The following is a 25219-nucleotide window of genomic DNA, read 5'->3' on the forward strand; positions in this document are numbered from 1 at the left end:
CATGAGCATAATGAGCTAAAAGCTCGAATGGAGGCTCAGGGTTTAGAGGGGAAGGATGCTCTGGCTAAATTTCCCGCTTTCGAGGCTCAACTTTGCTTAGCTCGTGATAACGCTTTGGTTCAAATAGATATAATTACGAAGCTTGAGTCCGAGCTTTCGAAGGTCAGGGCTGAGATCGTTGATGCCCGGGCTGAAGCCGTAATGAGCCAAACTAAGGCTGACCAGGATATGGCGATCTATTTAAAGGATGTTGCCGATGCTCAAGCTGATCTGAGAAGGATCCTAGACCGTGAAGAGAGGATTGAAGAATATGCTCGTTGCAAATCTCGAGAAAGACCCTCGAGGAGATCCGTGCTAGGGGTTTCGCCCTCTCAGAAGAGTTATTGCGAGCGAGGGCAGATGAGTGTGATGCTCTGTTACTTTTTCCCGACGCTGAAGAAAGCAAAGATGAGGCTGGCAGACCGTAGCCCCCAGGGGGCATAGATTCCTTCATCTGTATATAGCATTTTCAAAGCATGTTTGTAGGTGAAGATTGTGTTTTTTCGCATATGTGTATAAGGGAAAACCTTCCGACTTTATTTCTTCTGTATCTCTTTCTGTCTCGAATTTGGCCAGGTGAACTGGTCTTTAAGTTTGTGTTGATACCCAATTTTTCCCTATATATTTTCAAAACGACACATATGTGCATATATAAACACACCAAAAGATTTTGGCATTTAATAATTTTTAAACCAATTTATGGCCTATTTTTACACCATTAAATCCCATAATTATTCTCAAAGCTTGCCATTTTGGAGAATAATTTATTTCATTCTCATATTTACATCAAAATATAGTCGACATGATTTTTGCATATTTTTACAAATTCGTTTGGTACTTTTAAAACTAAATTGCATATAATTGCAATACTAGCCTTTTTAAGGTTTAATAGCATTTTATAACTACAAAATTGATCCCAATATTTTTGAATTAATATTTATATATTATTAGTTGACTCAGTGCCTTCAATTTGGTTTTAAAACATCTTTTACTATTTTTATAAAATCAAAAGGGAAAACTGGCTATTGCAATCATGGCCTTAATTTCTTTCAATTATAGCCTATCTTGACCACCCAATTGACCTCCAATCAGGCCCCAAATCGGCGACCCAATTCGATTTTTTCACCCGTCTTGTCCGACCCGCCCGTTTGTATCTTCAGATCCTTGCCGTTGATCATTTTGATCAACGGCCCACATCCCTCCTTTCCTTTTTTATTTCAAACGACCCAACCCTATCTATCATTTCTCTTCAACCGCCACCCTCAAACACTCCCTTTCTCTCAAACGCTCTCTAACACTCGAAACCCTAATCTTCTCCCTCGTCTTCTCCGACCAATTCTCGCCGGAGTCCATGGCTTCTCAGGCCATGAACGACCTATGCTCACCTCCCTTCACCCCCAAATCATGGTTGTTCGAGATTTCGAGGTTCGACCTCAATGAGGCCTGTTCAGATCCTCTGCCGATTTATGTTCCTGTGGCTTCTCCGGCTCCGTTCCGACGTGTTCGAGCCTCAAGAGCCTAGATAAGGCTCAGATCTACTCCAGGCCAAATCCTTTCCAAGCCTTCTCGTTTCTAGGGTTTCTGAGAAACCCTAAAAGCTGATCGAGGTTCTTTCTTTCTTTTGTTTTATTAGATCTGTGATAGATCTGATGTTATACTCGAAGTTTCAAAGCTTTTCCCCAAATTTCTCTTTTCAAAATTAGTCTGTTCAATTTAGGGTTTTTCAAAATCTTAAAAACGATTTCCGTTTCTTATTTTTTTATTCTGTCTTTGTGTGAATCTGTTTGTTTATGCCATGTTTCATGAGTTCTCGCTTATGTTTTGTATCCTTTCCTCGCATGTCTTCTCTTATGTTCTTATGATTTTGCCGTTATTATGTATGTTCTTCTGCTTGTGCTCTGTTATCTCTTCTGCTAGTTCCTACAGCATACTTTTACATGTCCATCCTATGTGTTCCTTCGCTATTTTCTTACTAAGCCTCTTGTTTGCCTTTGCTGGACCTTTGCTTGACCCTCTTTGTTATGACTCTGAATTTTCCAATACTATTCTCTCTCTTTTCACATGTCTGTATGCTTATATATGATAAATTCTTCGTTCAAAAGGTCTTTTGCCAACGTGTAATTGATTCCAATCTCCTTTTAACAAGGCTCGATTGATTTGTTACTGATTTTCCAATTGAACTTTTCCTCACCCTTTTTCTGACTAAGTTTATTCGAATAAATTGCTAGCTGTTTGATTGATCTACTTGCCTTATTTTTCACAAATCATGTACCATGGGATTTTTGCCTTAAATAATCCCTATGTATTTACCTGTGTTATGTTACTTTGGAAAGGTTTTTAATTATTCTTCTTTCCTTAATTGTCTCATGCCCGTTTGAAATCAAATCCTTTAACCTTAGGGAGACCTTCTATGATTGATTGCAAACTATTTTCTTGCCTTTTGCTTACTCGTTTTCTGCACTATAAAAACAAGACACTACACACAACTTTCACAAGAGACACACACTTCAGACTTCAATTGAACACTGCACAAGTTCAATACTTTCTCTACTACTGTTTTCTCTACTTCTAATACTGAGCACTTTGCTCTTCTTCTCATTTACTGCCTGAAACATTCTTGAGTTCCTTTTGAACTCTCAAGTGTTTTTGCTGAAGACTTAAGTCTGCTCCTGCTGATTTCTGGTTGTCTGCTTACTCTGTTATTCTGCTGTTTATTTACTTTGCAACTGGTATGTCACTCTTAATTTAAATAATGCTCCTTCACTATGTGTTTACTTCTTAGTCTATTATGTTCTTCTTTACTATGTTTCTGCAACTTTGTGGCTACTTTTCTTATGTGAATTCCCTCTCTTTTTCCTCTTTGTATGAGAGTATGGTTCTAGCCATGACAACACTCTGTTATTGCTGCCCATGACTTTGAACTGGGTTCTTTGAACCCCTTAACTCAACCCAATTCCCATTTCCCCTTTCCCCTTATGTGTGCTTTGAGCCTAAGACCTTGGTCTGTCAGTGTCCTAATCACTGTCCAGACCCTGGTCTGACCTTCAATAGGTCTTGCTCTCATTTGTTTGGCTAAATAGGTTGGTCAGGGGGTGTGCCAGCCAGCCTTATGGCTGGGTATGACCACCAATATGTTATGACTTCCCCAACCCCTTTTCAAACTTACACTCATTCTTAGCAATTAAGTTCTGCCCCCCTCTTACAAGCCATGCTTTGGGACCCTTGAGTTTCCACTGAACTTGGATGCCTGAGGGCTGGCTCTGCCACACTGCACTATTCTTTTAATGGTATCCTGGGTGTAAGAAATGCCGAGAATCCTTAAGATTCCTTGGAACTTTGAAACACTTTGGATAAGAGAAGGCTTTGGAAATCTGGATTCGGAATTGGTTAATCATATATTATTAGACATTAAGATTAAATTAGGTTCCTCTGATGCAGTTGTTAGTCTTTGATGTATTTTTATCTTTTGTTTTAGTCTGTAAAAACTTGTACAAACTCGGGGAATCTAGTAAAAGGGTGTGGGAGGGATTTTACTTTCCTGCATCAATGGGTAAAAACCATGCTTTAGGGTTTTAATTCTTTTTAATGTTTCTGATCCAATCCCATAGAAATCATGCCTATAGGAGACAATATTTAACTTTCTGCAATCTTGCATATAGATATCATGCCTATAGGAATGTGCATGTTCACGATATTAGGCAAATTTTTAGGGTTAATCAAACCAGCATCTATTTACAAGTTTGTTAACATGGTTTAAAACAAATGACTCGTAGAGATCATGTCTATAGGAAGTTTTTAAAATCAAACTTGCCTCACTCGTCTAAAAGCAATAACGATTTCATTGACTAACGAACAAAAACCAGTGGTTCTCCGAACCATTGAGCCTCTTCTCAGATTAGTGCAACTCTTTCTAAAACCTAATATTCTAGTAAACTTGCATGCTTTCTGAAACTTGCTGCCTTTTCTGGTAGTTTGATGAACGATTTCCAACTCAGTTACATATCACTTTTCTGTATTTTATCATTTTTTAAAAAGTTCTGCAGCTCGAACTTGTTTTCTCCTTAAACAATCTGCCTCTTTTGAAACTTGTTTAAAATTGCTCTTTCTTTACTAATCCGCAATTCAATGGTCTGTCTTCTGGGAACTATTCTACATCGTTTTGTTAAGTCTGCGGCTTGCCTTTTCTTCAAAACTTTTCTGTCTGTTTTCAAAAGAATCAGTAATCACTCGCTTGAAATACCTTAATCTCTGACAATCGGATCCGAGTTGCCTAATGTTGACTTTCTGTCTAAATGTATGTGTTGAACTAGTCCGCTCGCCACTTAATTTTTTAACTTAAGACCAAATCAGTATATGCTAAGACATGCTAAACTAAGTGTTTGTTTGGTTAAGGGGTTGACTTGAGCCTTACCTATTTATTTTGTTCATCCTTATATTTGTTACTTGTTTTGTATGTCGCAATTAGAATTTTAACCTTTGAACCCCATAAAGGCCCCATCCCTTTCTTCCCTCTTAGGATTAGAAGTCCTAATACCCCGGGACTGATAGGTCGGGACGGGTATTAGCATGCAATAAGTAAACGAGACTAAACGCGCTTTAATACCTTAACGGGGTGGGAAGGCTAGAATATGGATATGATGACGGGTGCGCTAATATCACGTGTGACCCCTCTTTTGAGGAGTGATTGCTGGATATTGCATTGATGTGATCCATATTATTAATAAACCTATGACCCCCTTTCCCTTTACTTGTTAATTTTTTTAGTTTTCTTTTAAGACTAATTATCTAAACACTCTATTTCTTCAACTCTTAAGCTTGTTTGCTAAGCTATGTGAATCCCTCTACTTTTTCTCTTACTTGTCTTCTTAAAGTCACAATTGTAGCATGGCCGGGAACCGCACTAGTGGATCTTGAGGGGTGCCTAACACCTTCCCCTCGAGATAATTTCTAGCCCTTACCCTAATCTCTGGTCTCTTCATCTCAAACCCTTCTCAAAGTGTCCTAATGCACTATAATCATTAGGTGGCGACTCTTCAACTTCCAAACCCAATTCTCGAAAGGGAATAGCGTTGTTCTCCCAATGTCGTATACCCAATTTCTGACCCCCACGATTAGAGGAAAAGGGGGCGTCGACAGCATGGCGACTCTGCTGGGGATTTTCTTTAGGCTTTTACCATTGCATGTTGCTTGTGACTTTACTATCTCATTAATTGCTTTATTTACTGTCTTTTATTCTTTCACTACGAAACTGACTTGGCTCTTCATGTCTTTTCTTTCCTTTAGCTGCTTTCCTTTATTGCTTTATTTCAATGCTGTTGTAATTACTACAATTATTGTAATTATTTATCTTATGAACGTGAAAATACATGTCAATTTGTTTCATTCTTGTAAACTACATCTTCAACATCATATTCCACTCGTGCCAAACAAACACCATAGCAACGCTTATAATGAGTGGTTGCGCTCTTCCAATATTATCACCCTTTAAATTCAGCAAAGGCGTATTTGCGGTAAAATTAGTCGATCAGCGGTGCAGTCGACGGTTCCATGCCTTTCCCTCTTGAGTTGTCCGCTCAAGGGTACCTGTCTAATACCCAATAGAAACCTTATTTTGTCTAACTGTGCATGTATCATGGTCAAACCTAGCCGAGTCAGTTATGTTTCCACATAATGACTCATTAAGATAGCCTTGTCTAAAGTCCATCGGGTTTCCCTGAAACCCAAACGAACACCTACATGTTCTGTGCATTTATTTGGAGAACTAAATGCTTTTTATGCTGATTATTGGTATTAAATAGTCAAGTCTGGTGGGGGTGAGGTCTTAACCCTTTTGTTTTGCAGAAAATGAATGACAAAGTTCCTGACTTCGGTATGGTAAACATACCTTCACTCTTGCAGACTTGGTGGAGAAACCTCCCATCGAGCAACCAAATCAATGAATGGAAGGAGAGAGTCACCAAGGCTAGTGAGAAGCTATAATACCTGGAGTACAGCTTGCTGGAATTGGAAGGGAAAGTGAGGAAAAGAGTCATCGACTGTCAAAATGTTGAGGAAGGCAAAGGAAAACGTCTGGCGATAGCATTTTTACTTTAAAATCTGCGCGAGCTGGAGGACTTGATCAACGAGAACATTCAACCTGAAAAAGGTCCTTCTAGGACCAAGTAGTTAGGAGTCTTTCTTTTCGCTTTTAATGTAATAAGGACAATGACCATTAGTGACATTTTTACTTTCCGCTATTTTAGTGTCGTTTTGGGATTCGTCTTATTTTTATCAATAAAATGAGGCACTTAGTATATAAGTTCTCCAAGATAATTTGTCGCTAGGCCTACCTCAGGCACAACGAGGCACCCAAATTAGGACGCAATTTATATTCTTGCACAATGTGTTTAAATATTGCAACAATTTTCTTCTCATAACCTACAATAACTTGTTACCTTTTTGTTTTTCTTTATTTTTATTCCCCTCCCCAAAGGTTAGTTCGTACATTCTGGCATCATCATCATACAGTAAGAGATCCAATGCTCAGTCAGCAATTGGTCAATCAGAACCACCAGTGCCCGGAAAGCTTCGGGGTAGCAAGGCTAAACAAATGCACCGTGCATCACATTTTTACTTTTTACTAGCTGATTTTATTTCCGCATTGTCTCTAATTTTGAAAAGAGCTCTGATATTCGAAACAATTATGAAACCATTTTGCAAGTTTATTACATATCTCGCTCTTATTACTTTTCTCTATCATTTACTTTATTTTACACAGCATTACTATTACATATCTTGATGATGAACCAACGACTGTGACTTGCAACGAGGCAACGCAACAAACGGATATAGATTCAGAGAAGGATGATATACCAGAAGAGGTTGTCAGAGAGGTCGAGAACTTTGAGAATAGGCCTAAATCTAACTTGGACGAAACTGAGATTGTTGATTTAGGGGATGCAGAGAATATCAAGGAAACGCGCATCAGCGTGCATTTGTCACCATCAGAAAAGAAAGAGTGCACCGAGTTCCTAAAAGAGTATGAGGACATCTTTGCATGGTCTTATGACGATATGACTGGTCTCAGCACATCCATTGTAGCTCACAAGTTGCCAACAGATCCGACATGCCCGCCAGTAAAACAGAAGCTCAGAAAGTTCAAACCCGACATGAGTTTTAAAATCAAAGAGGAGGTTACCAAGCAAGTCAAAGCCAGGGTTCTTAGAGTGGTAGAGTATCCGACATGGTTAGCCAACATCGTGCCGGTACCAAAGAAATATGGGAAGGTTAGAATCTGTGTCGACTACCGGGATCTCAACCGGGCCAGTCCCAAGGATGACTTCCCCTTGCCAAATATACACATCTTGATCGACAACTGCGCCAAGCATGAGCTGCAGTCGTTCGTCGATTGTTTTGCTGGATACCATCAGATATGGATGGATGAAGAAGATGCAGAGAAAATGGCGTTCATCACGCCGTGGGAGATGTATTGCTACAGAATGATGTCGTTTGGATTGAAGAATGTTCGGGCTACCTATATGAGAGCCATGACTACCATCTTTCATGACATGATACACAAGGAGATCGAGGTATATGTGGATGACGTCATCATCAAATCCAAGAAAGCTGCAGACCATATGGAAGATCTAAGGAAATTCTTCAACAGATTGAGGAGATACAACTTGAAACTGAATCCCGCCAAGTGTGCATTCGGGGTTCCTGCCGGAAAGTTATTGGGTTTCATTGTGAGCCGCCGAGGAATAGAATTGGATCCATCAAAGGTCAAGTCCATTCAAGAATTGCCACCGCCAAAGAAAAAGAAGGACGTGATGAGTTTCCTGGGAAGACTCAACTATATCAGCCGGTTCATAGCTCAATCCACGATCATTTGTGAACCTATCTTCAAAATGTTGAAGAAGGACGCTGCTACCAAATGGACTGATGATTGTCAGAAAGCTTTTGACAGAATCAAGGAATACCTATCAACGCCGCCGGTCTTGGTTCCACCTGAGCCAGGAAGACCCTTATTGCTTTACCTTGCGGTATCGGATAGAGCATTCGGTTGTGTTTTAGGACAACATGATGAAACAGGGAGAAAGAAGCAAACCATCTACTATCTCAGTAAGAAGTTCACACCGTACGAGGCCTGACATTCTCTTTTAAAATGCACTTGTTGTGCTCTGACTTGGGTCGCGCAGAAGTTGAGGCATTACTTATGTGCTTACACTACTTATGTCATATCCAGAATGGACCCTCTGAAGTGTATCTTCCAGAAGCCCATGCCCACTGGCAAGCTCGCCAAGTGGTAGATCCTGCTAAGTGAATTCAACATTGTTTACGTGACCCAGAAAGCAATCAAAGGGCAAGCCTTGGCGGACCATCTCGCCGAGAATCCCATAGACGGAGAATACGAGCCCCTAAAAACGTATTTTCCCGATGAATAGGTATCTTTCATACGAGAAGATATTGCAGAATCCTATGATGGTTGGAGGTTGTTTTTCGACGGAGCTGCAAATTTCAAAGGAGTTGGCATAGGAGCAGTCTTAGTATCAGAAACCGGCCAGCACTACCCGGTATCTGCAAAGCTCAGGTTCCCTTGCACCAATAATATGGTCGAATATGAAGCCTGCATTCTAGGGATTAAACTGACCATTGATATAAACATTCAAGAGTTACTAGTAATCGGAGACTCGGACCTACTCATACATCAGGTTCGAGAAGAATGGGCAACCAAGAATCCCAAGATACTCCCTAATCTGCATCACATACAGGAATTGAGAAAGAGATTCAAAAAGACGGAATTCCAACATGTTCCCAGGGTACAGAATGAGTTCGCCGATGCACTTGCCACTTTGTCATCTATGATTCAGCATCCAGATACAAATTTCATTGACCCCATCCAGGTCAATATTCATGTACAACCAGCTTATTGTGCTCATGTTGAGGAAGAAGCCGATGGGAAACCATGGTTCCACGACATCAAAGAGTATTTGACCACAGGAGAATATCCAGAGCTTGCCAATGTTACCCAAAAACGCACGCTTTGGAGACTATCCAATAATTTCTTTCACAGCGGAGGAATCCTGTATAGGAGGACTCCTGATTTGGGTTTACTAAAGTTTGTCGATGCAAGGGAAGCAACCAAGTTATTGGAGGAAGTACATTCAAAGACCTGCGGACCGCACATGAATGGTTTTGTTTTAGCAAAGAAGATACTCCAAGCAGGATATTTCTGGATGACTATGGAAATAGACTACATCCAGTATGTCCGAAAGTGCCATCGCTGTCAGATACATGCAAATATGATAAAAGTGCCTCCAAATGAGCTTAATGCAACAAACTCACCATGGTTCGCCACTTGGGGAATGGATGTTATCTGTCCAATCGAGCCTGCCGCGTCAAACGGGCACAGGTTCATCTTGGTAGCAATTGATTATTTTACCAAATGGGTCGAAGTAGTATCATACAAGGTGGTCACTAAGAAAGTTGTGGCAGGTTTCGTCCGCGACCGCATCGTTTGTCAGTTCGGGGTTCCGGAATCAATCATCACCGATAATGGTTCGAATCTCAACAGCGACTTGATGAAAGCAATGTGTGAAACATTCAAGATTAAACACAAGAACTCTACAGCTTATAGACCTCAGATGAATGGAGTTGTAGAAGTGGCCAACAAGAACACCAAGAAGATACTAAGGAAGATGGTCGAAAGGCACAAACAATGGCATGAGAAGTTATCATTCGCCTTATTGGGATACCGCACTACAGTCCTCACATCAACCGGAGAAACTCCCTACATGCTAGTTTATGGTACAGAGGCGGTTATCCCCGCCGAGGTAGAAATCCCCTCCTTAAGGATCATACAAGAAGTAGAATTGGATGATGCAGAATGGGTAAAAGGTCGCTACGAGCAGTTAACCCTTATAGATGGGAAAAGGATGAATGCGGTTTGCCACAGTCAGTTGTATCATAACAGAATGTCTAGAGCCTTCAACAAAAGGGTTAAGCCAAGGAAAGTTACACCGGGGCAGCTGGTGTTGAAGAAAATATTCTCACATCAAGATGAAGCCAAGGGGAAGTTTTCTCCCAATTGGCAAGGTCCGTACATGGTTCACCGGGTTCTAACTGGAGGAGCCCTTATTCTTGCGGAGATGGATGGAGAAGTCTGGCTGAAGCCAATCAATTCAGATGCAGTGAAACGATATTATGTGTAACCACTTATGATTCCCTGTGTAATTTGAACTACGCCTGACCTGATTCCCGTTTAAGAGGGGATACGTAGGCAGCCCTATAGGTTCGGTCATAATTTAATAAAAATTCCATTTATCCCCCGCTATTGGAGCCGGGGCAGAATTTTGAGGAGGGCCCTCAAAATTTCGAAGTTAATTTTAGTTCACGCATCGCCAGAAGCACCAGCCCAGCAAACAGGGGCAGAATTTTGAGGAGAACCCTCAAAATTCCAAAGATGTTTTTTAGTCATTTAGCACAGCCGTCAGAAACGTCCGCTCAGCAAACTGGGCAGAATTTTGAGGAGGACCCTCAAAATTTCGGAGCAAAAGAGGTTGCAATGTTTTGAACCATGTCGCAGTCATTGGTTCATCTAAACAAAACTATTTTCGATTATATACTTACGCTATATTTACTAAATCATGCATAACTATTATCCGAATTGTTGTTGTTTAGCGACGCTACCCCAATGATACGTAACGTCAGGAGCCAAGGGATACGAAGTAACCTTCCCCCTTTATAGAACTCACAATTTTTCTTTGGATGCAGGCACTCAATTGGCAATATCATTAGATATATTTAAACACTCATACTTTCCCAAGAATGCAACTTTTTACAATCATCACTTGCCCGCAATTGCTGTCCACACACAATCTCCCCAGCAGTCATATCGTCGTAATCGGCTACCAGCTAAGGGATCTTACTACTAATCATTCTTTTACATCCTCTGCATTGCATAAGGCTACTTTTCTGCCTTCCGAGACTAAGCATTGTCTCCATCCTGCATTCCTCTGCATTGCATAAGGCTACTTTTCTGCCTTCCGAGACTAAGCATTGTCTCCATTATGCATTCCTCTGCATTGCATAAAGCTACTTTTCGACCTTTTGAGGTTAAGCTCTACCTCCATTTTGCATAAGGCTACTTATCTGCCTTTCAAGACTAAGCTCTGTCTCCATCTGCATTTTTTGCATAAGGCAACTTATCTGCCTTTCGAGGTTAAGCTCTACCTCCATTTTGCATAAGGCTACTTATCTGCCTTTCGAGACTAAACTCTGTTTCCATCTGCATTTTTTGCATAAGGCTACTTATCTGCCTTTCGAGGTTAAGCTCTACCTCCATCCTGCATAAGGCTACTTATCTACCTTTCGAGACTAAGCTCTGTCTCCCTCTGCATTTTGCATACGGCTACTTTTCTGCCTTTCGAGGTTAAGCTCTACCTCCATCCTGCATAAGGCTACTTATCTGCCTTTCGAGACTAAGCATTGTCTCCATCTTGCATGGCTGAAATATTGCCACTTTATTTTTCGAACGGCTGAAATATTGCCACCTGCATTTAAATTCTCGCTTTGGATGAAAGATCGCCACCCTTTGCATTCATTTGGCTGAAAGATTGCCACCTTTTCATGGGCTGAAAGATCGCCAACTTATTCAAAGGCGTCATAGTTCGGAGGCACCACTTGCATAGCCCGAGAACACCATTTCATGGCCTACGAATCTTTATTTTTATGCTCTTCATGGCCCAGGGCGTCATAGTCTGAGGACGTCATCCTAACCGTTCGAAGACAACATTCATGGTCCAATGGGAACTTGCATCATGTTTTAATTATGTACAATATATTCCGCATTACTCATTTGCAGGTACACCGGCTGGCCCACGGTCGCCTCAGCAGGAGCGATCCCGCTCCGGTTCTCCACAGTCTGTCCGACTCCAAATCTAATCATCACGTCCGTTCTTTTCGAACCCCCATTCGACACACTCCGTCAATGGTTCCTGAACTACATATGGCCTGATTCTTGTAAAACCAGGGATATGTAGGCAGCTCAGAAGCCAGGGCTCGGTCAAAACTCTTTTCAATCACCGATCCGGTCAAAATTGGCCATCTTGTCTTTATCCGACAACTCTTTCATCCTCCTCGGGTAAAGAGGGGTAGTTGTTGATACCCAATTTTTCTCTATATATTTTCAAAATGACACATATGTGCATATATAAGCACACCAAAAGATTTTGGCATTTTAATGATTTTTAAACCAATTTATGGCCTATTTTTACACCATTAAATCCCATAATTATTCCCAAAGCTTGCCATTTTGGAGAATAATTTTTTTCATTCTCATATTTACATCAAAATATAGTCGGCATGATTTTTGCATATTTTTACAAATTCGTTTGGTATTTTTAAAACTAAATTGCATATAATTGCAATACTAGCCTCTTTAAGATTTAATAGCATTTTATAATTACAAAATTGATCCCAATATTTTTGAATTAATATTTATATATTATTAGTTGACTTAGTGCCTTCAATTTGGTTTTAAAACATCTTTTACTATTTTTATAAAATCAAAAGGGAAAACTGGCTATTGCAATCATGGCCTCAATTTCTTTCAATTATAGCCTATCTTGACCCCCCCCCCCCAATTGACCTCAAATCAGGCCCCAAATCGGCGACCCAATTCGATTTTTTTACCCGTCTTGTCCGACCCGCCTGTTTGTATCTTCAGATCCTGGCCGTTGATCATTTTGATCAACGGCCCACATCCCTCCTCTCCTTTTTTATTTCAAACGACCTAACCCTACCTCTCATTTCTCTTGAACTGCCTCCCTCAAACAATCCCTTTCTCTCAAATGCTCTCTAACACTCGAAACCCTAATCGCCTCCCTCGTCTTCTCCGACCAATTCTCGCCGGAGTCCATGGCTTCTCAGGCCATGGACGACCTATGCTCACCTCCCTTCACCCCCAAATCATGGTTGTTCGAGATTTCGAGGTTCGAACTCAACGAGGCCTGTTCAGATCCTCCGGCGATTTGTATTCCTGTGGCTTCTCTGGCTCCGTTCCGACGTGTTCGAGCCTCAAGAGCCTAGATAAGGCTCAGATCTACTCCAGGCCAGATCCTTTCCAAGCCTTCTCGTTTCTAGGGTTTCTGAGAAACCCTAAAAGCTGTTCGAGGTTCTTTCTTTCTTTTGTTTTCTTAGATCTATGATAGATATGATGTTATACTCGAAGTTTCAAAGCTTTTCCCCAAATTTCTCTTTTCAAAATTTGTCTGCTCAATTTAGGGTTTTTCAATATCTTAAAAACGATTTCCGTTTCTTATTTTTTTATTCTGTCTTTGTGTGAATCTGTTTGTTTATGCCATGTTTCATGAGTTGTCGCTTATGTTTTGTATCCTTTCCTCGCACGTCTTCTTTTATGTTCTTATGATTTTGCCGTTATTATGCATGTTCTTCTGCTTGTGCTCTGTTATCTCTTCTACTAGTTCCTACAGCATACTTTTACATGTGTTCCTTCGCTATTTTCTTACTAAGCCTCTTGTTTGCCTTTACTGGACCTTTGCTTGACCCTCTTTGTTATGACTCTGAATTTTCCTATACTAGTCTCTCTCTTTTCACATGTCTGTATGCTTTATATATGATAAACTCTTCTTTCAAAAGGTCATTTGCCAACTTGTAACTGATTCCAATCTCCTTTTAACAAGGCTCGATTGATTTGTTACTTATTTTCCAATTGAATTTTTCCTCACCCTTTTTCTGACTAAGTTCATTCGAATAAATTGCTGGCTGTTTGATTGATCTACTTGCCTTATTTTTCACAAATCATGTACCATGGGATTTTTGCCTTAAATAATCCCTATGTATTTACCTATGTTATGTTACTTTAGAAAGGTTTTTAATTATTCTTCTTTCCTTAATTGTCTAATGCCCGTTTGAAATCAAATCCCTTAACCTTAGGGAGACCTTCTATGATTGATTGCAAACTATTTTCTTGCCTTTTGCTTACTCGTTTTTTGCACTATAAAAACAAGACACTACACACAACTTTCACAAGAGACACACACTTCAGACTTCAATTGAACACTACACAAGTTCAATACTTTCTCTACTACTGTTTCTCTACTTCTAATACTGAGCACTTTGCTCTTCTTCTCTTTTACTGCCTAAAACATTCTTGAGTTCCTTTTGAACTCTCAAGTGTTTTTGCTGAAGACTTAAGTCTGCTCCTGCTGATTTCTGGTTGTCTGCTTACTCTGTTATTCTGCTTTTTATTTACTTTGCAACTGGTATGTCACTCTTAATTTAAATAATGCTCCTCCACTATGTGTTTACTTCTTAGTCTATTATGTTCTTCTTTACTATGTTTCTGCAATTTTGTGGCTACTTTTCTTATGTGAATTCCCTCTCCTTTTTCCTCTTTGTATGAGAGTATGGTTCTAGTCATGACAGCACTCTGTTATTGCTGCCCATGACTTTGAACTAGGTTCTTTGAACCCCTTAACTCAAACCAATTCCCACTTCCCCTTTCCCCTTATGTGTGCTTTGAGCCTAAGACCTTGGTCTGGCAGTGTCCAAATCACTGTCCAGACCCTGGTCTGACCTTCAATAGGTCTTGCTCTCATTTGTTTGGTTAAACAGGTTGGTTAGGGGGTGTGCCATCCAGCCTTATGGCTGGGTATGACCACCAATCTGTTATGACTTCCTCAACCCCTTTTCACACTTACACTCATTCTTAGCAATTAAGTTCTGCCCCCTTCTTGCAAACCATGCTTTGGGACCCTTGAGTTCCCACTGAACTTGGATGCCTAAGGGTTGGCTCTACCACACTGCACTATTCTTTTAATGGTATCCTGGGTATAAGCAATACCGAGAATCCTTGAGATTCCTTGGAACTCTGAAACACTTTGGATAAGAGAAGGCTTTGGAAATCTGGATTCGGAATTGGTTAATTACATATTATTAGACATTAAGATTGAATTAGGTTCCTCGGATGCAGCTATTGGTCTTTGATGTATTTTTATCTTTTCTTTTGGTCTGTAATAACTTGTACAAACTCGGGGAATCTAGTAAAAGGGTGTGGGAGGGATTTTACTTTCCTGCATCAAAGGGTAAAAACCATGCTTTAGGGTTTTAATTATTTTTAATGTTTCTGATCCAATCCCATAGAAATCATGCCTATAGGAGACAATATTTAACTTTCTGCAATCTTGTATATAGATATCATGCCTATAGGAATGTGCATGTTCACGATATTAGGCAAATTTTTAGGGTTAATCAAATCAGCATCTATTTACAAGTTTGCTAACATGGTTTAAAACAAATGACTCGTAGAGACCATGTCCATAGGAAGTTTTTAAAATCAAACTTGCCTCACTCGTCTAAAAGCAGTAACGATTTCATTAACTAACGGACAAAATCCAGTGGTTCTCCGAACCATTGAGCCTCTTCTCAGATTAGTGCAACTCTTTCTAAAACGTAATCATCTGGTAAACTTGCATGCTTTCTAAAACTTACTGCCTTTTTCCGGTAGTTTGATTAACAATTTCCAACTCAGTTACATATCACTTTTCTGTATTTTATCATTTTTTAATAAGTTCTGCAGCTCGAACTCGTTTTCTCCTTAAACAATCTGCCTCTTTTGAAACTTGTTTAAAATTGCTCTTTCTCTACTAATCCGCAATTCAATGGTCTGTCTTTTGGGAACTATTCTACATCGTTTTGTTAAGTCTGCAGCTTGCCTTTTCTTCAAAACTTTTCTGTCTATTTTCAAAAGAATCAGTAATCACTCGCTTGAAATACCTTAATCTCTGACAATCGGATTCGAGTTGCCTAATGTAGACTTTCTGTCTAAATGTATGTGTTGAACTAGTCCGCTCGCCGCTTAATTTTTTAACTTAAGACCAAATCAGTATATGCTAAGACATGCTAAACTAAGTGTTTGTTTGGTTAAGGGGTTTACTTGAGCCTTACCTATTTGTTTTGTTCATCCTTATATTTGTTACTTGTTTTGTATGTCGCAATTAGAATTTTAACCTTTAAACCCCATAAAGGCCCCATCCCTTTCTTCCCTCTTAGGATTAGAAGTCCTAATACCCCGGGACTGATAGGTCGGGACGGGTATTAGCATGCAATAAGTAAACGAGACTAAACACGTTTTAATACCTTAACTTGGTGGGAAGGGCAGAATATGGATATGATGACCGGTGCGCTAATATCACGTGCGACCCCTCTTTTGAGGAGTGATTGTTGGATATTGCATTAATGTGATCCATATTATCAATAAACCTAGGACCCCCTTTCCCTTTACTTGTTAATTTTTTTAGTTTTCTTTTAAGACTAATTTTCTAAACACTCTATTTCTTCAACTCTTAAGCTTGTTTGCTAAGCTATGTGAATACCTTTACTTGTTCTCTTACTTGTCTTCTTAAAGTCACAATTGTAACATGGTCGGGAACCACACTAGTGGATCTTGAGGGGTTCCTAACACCTTCCCCTCGAGATAATTTCTAGCCCTTACCCTAATCTCTGGTCTCTTCATCTCAAACCCTTCTCAAAGTGTCATAATGCACTATAATCATTAGGTGGCGACTCTTCAACTTCCAAACCCAATTCTCGAAAGGGAATAGCACTGTCCTCCCAATGTTGTATACCCAATTTCTGACCCCACGGTTAGAGGAAAAGGGGGAGTCAACAGTTGGTAGGAATCCTTAGATTCGTGATATGGCCCTGGGGCTCATTAGGTTGGCCTATGGGCTCTTACGCACTTTTTCCCTTAGGCATATTTAGGCCAACTATTTTGGGCTCAGTTCCTGAGTCGGGCATCGACTCAAGCTTATTTGACCTTCAAGTTGCCGAATTTTAGGCTGGCAACAGTAGCTCTTACGCTTTTGGTCGATGCAACCTTTTAGTGTGTGCGGGCTGGCGACAATGCCTCTTATGCTTTTGGTCGATGCGACCTTTTTAGTTAATTATTTTGGGTTCAGTCTCCAAATCGGGTTACGACTCAAGCTCATTTGACCCTCAAGTTTTCATATTTGTGTGGGCTGGCGACAATGGGTCTTACACCTTGGGCCGATGCGGCCTTTTAGTGTGGGCTGGCGACAATGGCTCTTACGCCTTGGGCCGATGCGGCCTTTTATAGGCTTTGGTTTTCACTCGTTAAGGACTTTTTGAAATACTTTTTTGCGTGACTCTTCAACGGTTTGAGAAGAACCTCGATTACAAGTCATTATGTGGTGTTGGTCGAGCACCTCGGGAGGTTTGGCTCGGAGGATGAGTATCTCAAAGCCTGTGATTTTGAGCTGACATGGTTGAAGCTCTTTTGCATATGTCGAGGGTAGCCTGTTTAACCAGTTCTTTTCGAAGTATATTCGAAGTAATTGAAGGCCTGTGATTTTGTAGCGACGGTCGGGCATCCCCGATTCGCGTTAGTTTGGCTGGTACAACCTTGTGACCATAGTCATTTGTGTTTGGCCGGAGCCTATAAGTCTCGAGTGAAATAATTTTAGCATCTATATCGAGGGTATGCCTTTTTAGGGGTTTTACAAATTCGATATATAGACGAAACTTTGAGATCGGGTTTATGCCTTTAGTAAGGTCTTACAAGTTTTACATGCCTTTGAGGTCTTACAGTTTTGGATACTTGGTACAAGTATTGTTCATGCCTTGCTTGAGGTCTTACAGTTTTGGATACTTGGTAAAAGTATTGTTCATGCCTTGCTTGAGGTCTTATAGTTTTTTGTTGCCTTATGTAGGTCTTACGAGACCAAGTCTGCCCACTAGGGGTCTTATGGCCTCGAGTTTTTTAATGAATAGTGATTGGCGATAGTCCCCGAGTCATCGAGGGTATCTTGGCTCGGAAGTCGTTACTTGTAAACTTTGTATTTTCTCATTGAGGGCTGTGTACGGCGAAATCGGGGGGGACCAATTTCTCATAGAAAAGGTACTTCAGGAGATCTCCTCGGAGGCTCGAGACCTCGAGCCGAGTACCTCCCTCAAGATGTGTCGACGCCCGGCCTAGGGATAATGTTGGCCGAGACCCTAACGAGCATAGGAGGCTTCCGAAGAATGCATCTAGGGCCGATTAAGTCTACCAGGCTAGTCTAATGCTGGTCTACGTCTACATCATGAAGTTAGTTAGCTGTCACATCCCGCTTCCTCTATCATTTAATGTATCGTGTACTATGTTTGGGTTCCCCCTCTTATAAAAGGCGAATCATTGGCACTTTGTAAGCAGGTCACTCCGACTATTCTACACGAGATCAATAACAACTCTCTCTCTTTTTTCTCTCTAATTCATTCGCTCGAGGCTACCTCTTTCATTTATTGCTTTCATACTTGTTCTTTATCTATTGCTTGATATTGGCCATAAAGAACCTCCTTTAATTATATCCTAACTGTTAACCCTTTGCGGATTATCTCTGATAGTTCGAGCTCGAGCCCAAGCATCGACCTCGAGGCCTCTCATCGGTCAGTCCGAGGCTCGGACAGCAAGCCCCTCGGTTTGATTATAACCCTGTTTTAGTTCATATTTTGTCGTTAAGCTTCATATATCTAGCATCAACTACTCTAACAACTAGCACAAAAATAGATCACGTATTTTTAGAGTCCCATCAACAAATTTAATTTTTATTACCATTTTTACAGTTAACAGTTTGGCGCCCACCGTGGGGCTAAAAATAATAGTGATTATTTTCTTGTTGGTTTCATCACACAATGCAAGTTATCTTTCACACTTCTTCTTGTCCAAGATCTTCAATTTCAGGTTGGAATGTCTGGCTCAGTGAACAGAGTTGAGAACAACAACCTTAAAGACCAGGAGAAGACGGTGTGGCTATTTCAATTATTGGCGTGCCACCACAGAACCCCGACAACGCGCCTGGATCGATTCCAGCGAAAGCGGGTTCACTAGACGCACAGCAGGTCAACAAAACCTCACACACCGATAGGAGCATACAACATGTCGACTAACAGGAAGCCTAAAGAACCCCAGCTCGGGAAGAACGAAAAGTTAGTCTTCACATTATTTTCGAAATGTTGCAGGCACAACAGCTTGTTATTGCTCAGCTACAAAGCCACCCGAATACTTCCAGCAAGGTAGCACCGGGGACAGCTTCACAAGCCGAACAGGTACCTGGGAGATCGAGCAATAACGGATCGATAGCCGACCCTGCCATCGTAAAAATGCTCGAAGATCTCACCAAAAGGATCGAATCGGGCGAGAAAATGATAGTATCCAACGACAAGAAGGTCGAGACCTACAACTCCTGGGTTGATCAGATCCCGGGCGCACCCCGACCCTCAAGGGTGTGGATTCGAAGAAGTTCACACAAAGGTCGTTCCCCGAAGTAGCGGCCCCAAAACCCATTCCAAAGAAGTTTAGAATGTCGCAACTCCCTAAGTACAACGGGACTATAGACCCCAATGAACACGTTACTGCCTACACCTACGCGGTAAAGGGCAACGATATAAAGAATGACGGGATCGGGTTTGTATTGCTAAAAAATTCGGGGAAACACTCTCGAAGAGGACCATGATGTGGTATCACAACTTGGCTCCTAACTCCATAGATTCATTCGCCATGCTAGTAGACTCCTTTGTAAAGGCACATGCCGGTGCCATCAAAGTAACGACGATGAAGTCCGACATTTTCAAAATCAAGCAAAGGGAGAACGAGATGTTACGGGAATTCGTGTCTCGCTTTCAGATGGAACGGATGGAGCTACCGCCAGTCTCCGATGACTGGGCAATGCAGGCCTTCACTCAAGGTCTGAACGGACGAAGCTCGGTGGCTTCAAAACAGCTGAAACAGAATCTGATCGAGTACCCAGCTATGACCTGGTCAGACGTCCACAACCGGTACCAGTCTAAGATTAGGGCCGAGGATGAACAGTTGGGAGCCCCCTCAGACTTAGTATACCCAAGCAGGCTCCTGGAAAATGAACCAAAACCAAACAAAGAAAGGTATCAGCCGCACATCAAAGATAGGAGGAACGACCCGAGGCTCAACCTACCTCGCAATGATCGGAGAGTAGATTGAGCATAGGATCCTCGAGGGCTTATCAACAAAGCCATATTTGACAGAAATGTAGTGCCAACGGGTGCGCCTCACTTGTCAGAATACAACTTCAACGTCCATCTGTCAAACATCATGTTCGCCATCAGTAAAATCAGAGATGCCAAGTGGCCCAAGTCTATACAGTCGAATCCTTCGCAAAGGAATTACAACTTAGTGTGCGAGTTTCACAACACGCACAGCCACAGGACCGAGGATTGCCACCAACTACGAGAGGAGGTAGCTTGACTACTTAATAAAGGGCATCTCCGGGGGTTCCTTAGTGACCGAGCCGAAAATCAGTTCCGGGAAAGGGAAGCGACCAAGAAGAACGAGGAAAACGAGCCACAACACGTCATCCACATGATCATCGGAGGCATCGATGCCCCGCAGGAACCCGTAATGAGGAGGACAAATATATCCATTACTAGAGAAAAGTGGACCCGGGGATATATCCCCGAAGACGCCCTCATGTTCAGCGAAGAAGGCACCGATACCTTATCTCAACCTCACAATGATGCATTGGTATTTTCTTTCCTTGTAAATGCTTTTCAAATAAAACATGTACTCGTGGATCCAGGTAGCTCAGCCAACATTATCAGGTCGAGGGTGATAGAGCAGCTCGGACTGCTCAACCAAATCGTGGCCGCCACTCGAGTCCTCAATGGATTCAAAATGGAAAGTGAAACAACGAAAGGAGAAATAATCCGCCCAGTCACCGTGACCGGCACGACCCAAAACACCAAATTCCGAGTCATCGATGGAGACATGAGGTATAACGCCTTATTCGGATTATCGTGGATACACTGCATGAGAGCGGTACTATCCACCCTTCACCAAATGATGAAATTCCCGACAAAGAACGGAATCAAAACCGTCTACGGGGAACAACATGCAGTGAGGGAAATGTTCGTGGTGCATGATGTGGCACCGGTGCTCGCACCCCCACCCACAAAAGAGCAATAAAGTCATCGAGCCACACCCTCGATCAAGCCTGATTAAACAAAATAAAGGACAGTACCGTGTCCTCATCTCGAGTAATTGGAACATATCGATTCTCAAAACATCACCGGCGAATCTCACATCAAGGTATGACCATCTCCCTTTTAATTCCATATTTTAGACTAACCTTCATGAAGGCGCCCGGTCGAAGCGGTCATAATTCTAACCCAGCTCGAAGACCTTAAGGTTTTAAAGCATCCAATGCACTCTTTTCCTTCGACCGAGATTTTATCCCTAAAAGGGGTTTTTACCGGCAAGGTTTTTAATGAGACAACATCTACATGCTACCTAAGGGAAACTCAACAAATGTTCGAGGCTTCTTTTGCAATCAACCCCGAACATTAAGGGGCATCCCCCCCCAAAGCTACCCGCTCGAAAAAACCAAGAAACACCTTAGGGGTTCCCTATAAGAAAGTAATGTACCAGGACGAACGGTCAAAATAACTGTGTCCATATAGCTGGGCCCCAACGGCAAATACATGTACACTTGTATCAGATAAATCGAAGAACATTTTCTATCAAGGCATCTTGCGTTCCAAAAGAGACTCAAGGCCTTCGCAAAAACAATTCCTCTACCGAAAATGCCCCGAATACTTGGGGATTGGCGTCGACAATTCAACACTTAAAACGACCCCCGGGTCAAGACTCTGAAATCATAAGCCCTCAGGTAAGGCAATGCAGAAATCGTCGAACATCTCCAATGCAAAAAAGCACCTCGAGTACTTGGGGATTGTCGTCAAAATCTCAAAAGAAAAGCGTACGACCCTAGGGTCGGGGTCTCCAAAATCATAAATACGTAATGAAGCAATGAGAAGTTTACGTAAAATGGCCCCCAAGTCAAGAAACTCTCGACGACTCGGGGATTGCCGTCAAAGCATCATCCATTGACTCATCAGAACACGAGGCCATAAGACCCCGAGCGGGCAAACTCGGTCTTGTAAGACCTCAACGGCATGAAAAAATCTGTAAGACCTCAACGGCATGAAAAACCTGTAAGACCTCAACAGGCATGAAAAAATTTGTAAGACCTTAACAGGCATGAAAAAACTATAAGACCTAAACATGCATGAAAAAACTATAAGACCTCAACAGGCATGAAAAAACTATAAGACCTCAACGGGCATGAAAAAACTATAAGACCTCAACAGGCATGAAAATTTTGTAAGACCTTACTATAGGCATAAAACTCGATCCCGAAGTTTAGGCTATATGTCGCATTTGTAAGACTCCCGAAAGGGCATACCCTCGATGTAGACGCCTAAATTACGATACTCGGGATCAAAAATGGCTCCAGCCAAACACAAATGATTACGATCAATACGGCTACACCAGCCAAATTAAAGCGACTCGGGGACGCCCGACTGTTGCTATAAAACCATAAGGCCATCACTTCAAATATACTTCGAAAAGAACCGGTTAAACAGGCTACTCTCGATAGGAAAACGAGCTTCGACCATGTCAGCTCCAAATCACAAGGCTTCGAGCTACTCAGCCTACAAGCTAAACCTTCCGAGGTGCTCGAACATCACCGCAAACGACTTGAAATCGAAGTTCTTCCCGAACCGACGACGGGTCAGGCAAAATTATTTCAAAAGACCTTAACGAGAGGAAAAAAAAGCCTACGTATGCCTAAGGGCAAAGCATAAGAGCCATTGTCGCCAGCCTAATGAGCCTCAGGGCCACACACACTAAATGGTCTCAACGACCAAAAGCATAAGAGCCACTGTAGCTAGCTTAAAAATTTGAAAGCTTGAGGGTCAAAGTGAGCTCGAGTCGTAACCCGATTCGGAGACTGGATCCAAAATAGTTAACTATACATGCGTAAGGGCATAGCGTAAGAGCCATCGTAGCTAGCTTCATGAGCCTCAGGGACACATATATAAAATGTTGTTTCGACCCAAGGCGTAAGAACCATTTTCGCCAGTCTACAAAAATAAAAAACTTGAGGGTCAAGTGTGCTCGAGTCGTAACCTGACACGGAGACTAGACCCAAAATAGTTAAAATTCAAATGCCCAAGGGCAAGGCATAAGTTCCATTGTCTCCCGCCCAAGCAAACACAAAAGCTTGAAGATCGAATAGGCTCAAGTTGAAGCCCGACTCGGAGACTGAACCCAAAACAGTTGGGCAAAAGCATAAGAGCTTTAATGCCAGCTTACACTAAAGGTCGCACCGACCGAATGCGTAAAAGCCCCTGGGCCTGCCTGATGAGCCCTGGAGCCATATCACGAATCTAATAATTCTCATCAACTCTGAAACCGGCCCACCTAGTTAGAAGCAGAGCAAAAAGGGGTACATAAGAAAAAAAGGCTTCAAGTTTTCTTGTATTTACATACACAAAAATGCACTCTCCATCTACAAACGCGCTCTGAAAAATTACATGCAAGGTGTCAAAGTCTACACCCCACCCCTAAAGGCTACGGCCTACGAGCCTCATCTTCACTTTTCTCGACGTCGGACAGAAATGACCGAGCATCACGCTCGCTCATGCCAGCCCTTCCGGGAGAACAAAACCCCTGGCGCCGATCTCCTCTAGAACCCTTCTTCAGGATCTACAATAAGCATATTCTTTGATCCTCTTTTCGCGATCGAGGACTATCTTCAATTCGGCTTAGGCATCAGTAGCATTCTTCAAATGAATTGCCATATCCTGATCAGCCTTAGTCCTGCTCAGTGCTGCTTCAGCCCGAGCATCGACAATCTCAGCCTTGACCTTCGAAAGTTTGGACTCGAGCTTCGTAATCATATCCGTTTGAACTAAAGCGTCGTCACGAGCTAAGGCACCCTTCTCCTATGAAGCTTGAGCCCACACCCGAGCTCTTAGCTTGCAACAGTTATCCCTGACTCTGTCGACTTCACCTCTAAGGCGCTCCAGAGCCTCCGTCTTTTTTTGCAACTGGGATAGGCAAAAGGTTAACCCCAAAGGTTAAAAATCAAAAAGCATATCCACTCGGGACGAGAAATTACCTATTCCATCAAATAGCTCTCGTAATTTGAGCTCCGATACGCCTCATATCGTCAGTATGTCAACTCAACTTCCTTCTCCTTACAAAGGAGCCCGAGGGACCTGCCCTCGTCCAGAGCTTTCCAGAGCCTAGCTCCACAACGAAGTAGTCTAGACTCAAGCTTGTTGGATGCCTACAGAAGAAAACTCAATAAGTAGTATAAGGTGATAGCAAGGAAGGAATAACGCAATGTTCACCATGATATTTTGCTTCCCATCTGCCCCGGGACAAAGATTGCCACTCGCGCTCCTTGCAGGTCGAGTGGGCCACCAAATCCTCAGACCAAGCCTGGTAGGTCAAGAATGTCTCCTGACGTCCGTAGAACTACTATAGAAGAAGGGAGAAAGGTGCAACTACTAAACCAGCTCTCGCCATAGGCAAAACTGGCGTGTTAATGCCGGAATACTGAAAACATGGCACAGAAAGAAAATGACAACTGCTTAAAACGGGATAACTCCTGAGAAGGCGGAAACAGCCTCATATTATATGTGGGAAAGATGGCGATGATTCGCCTACCTCAAAGCCAGTTGGGAACGCTAGTCGATAGAATCCTCTCTAGTCTCGAGGCGGTACTCGGCCTCGAGGACCTCCGTCAAGGCAAGGCTACGCTCTAGGGAGCTGATGACGCCTTCGCCAACATAAGGGTGGCACCCGACCTCGAGGATCCCCATCAAAGGGAATCCGGCTCCGAAGAGATGAGCGTATTTGAACGTCACCCGTATGGGCTTGGCTCTGGGTGTCATCCAAGGTCGGACAAACCCTCTTTCAAAATCTATCTACAGCACCATAAGGTTATTCACACAAAAAATCGCTTCCGGGTGGTCTGAGTGGGAGAAAATCTTCGCTCTGAGACTGCTCTCAAGAGATCAAAAGTAGCCCCCACCCACGGGTCCCCAAGAAAATTCTTCTCAAAAGTTATTACGGAACTCAACTGGTAAGTCATGACTGTGAGGCCCAAAACATTATTCTCATTTTGCGCGAAGTCAAGGTCCTGGCGGCCCGAGTCTATCGGCCTTATTCAGGTTCAATCTAAGGAATCGCAAAAGACCCCGCGCAAAGCAGTTTTCATTAACTGAAGGCTGGAAGGAATACTCACATTCGGTTTCAGTATTAACAATAAACAGGACCGTGCATTCGGAGTCT

Source organism: Nicotiana sylvestris, chromosome 10 (genome assembly GCF_000393655.2).
Source record: "Nicotiana sylvestris chromosome 10, ASM39365v2, whole genome shotgun sequence".
Classification (NCBI taxonomy): Eukaryota; Viridiplantae; Streptophyta; class Magnoliopsida; order Solanales; family Solanaceae; genus Nicotiana; species Nicotiana sylvestris.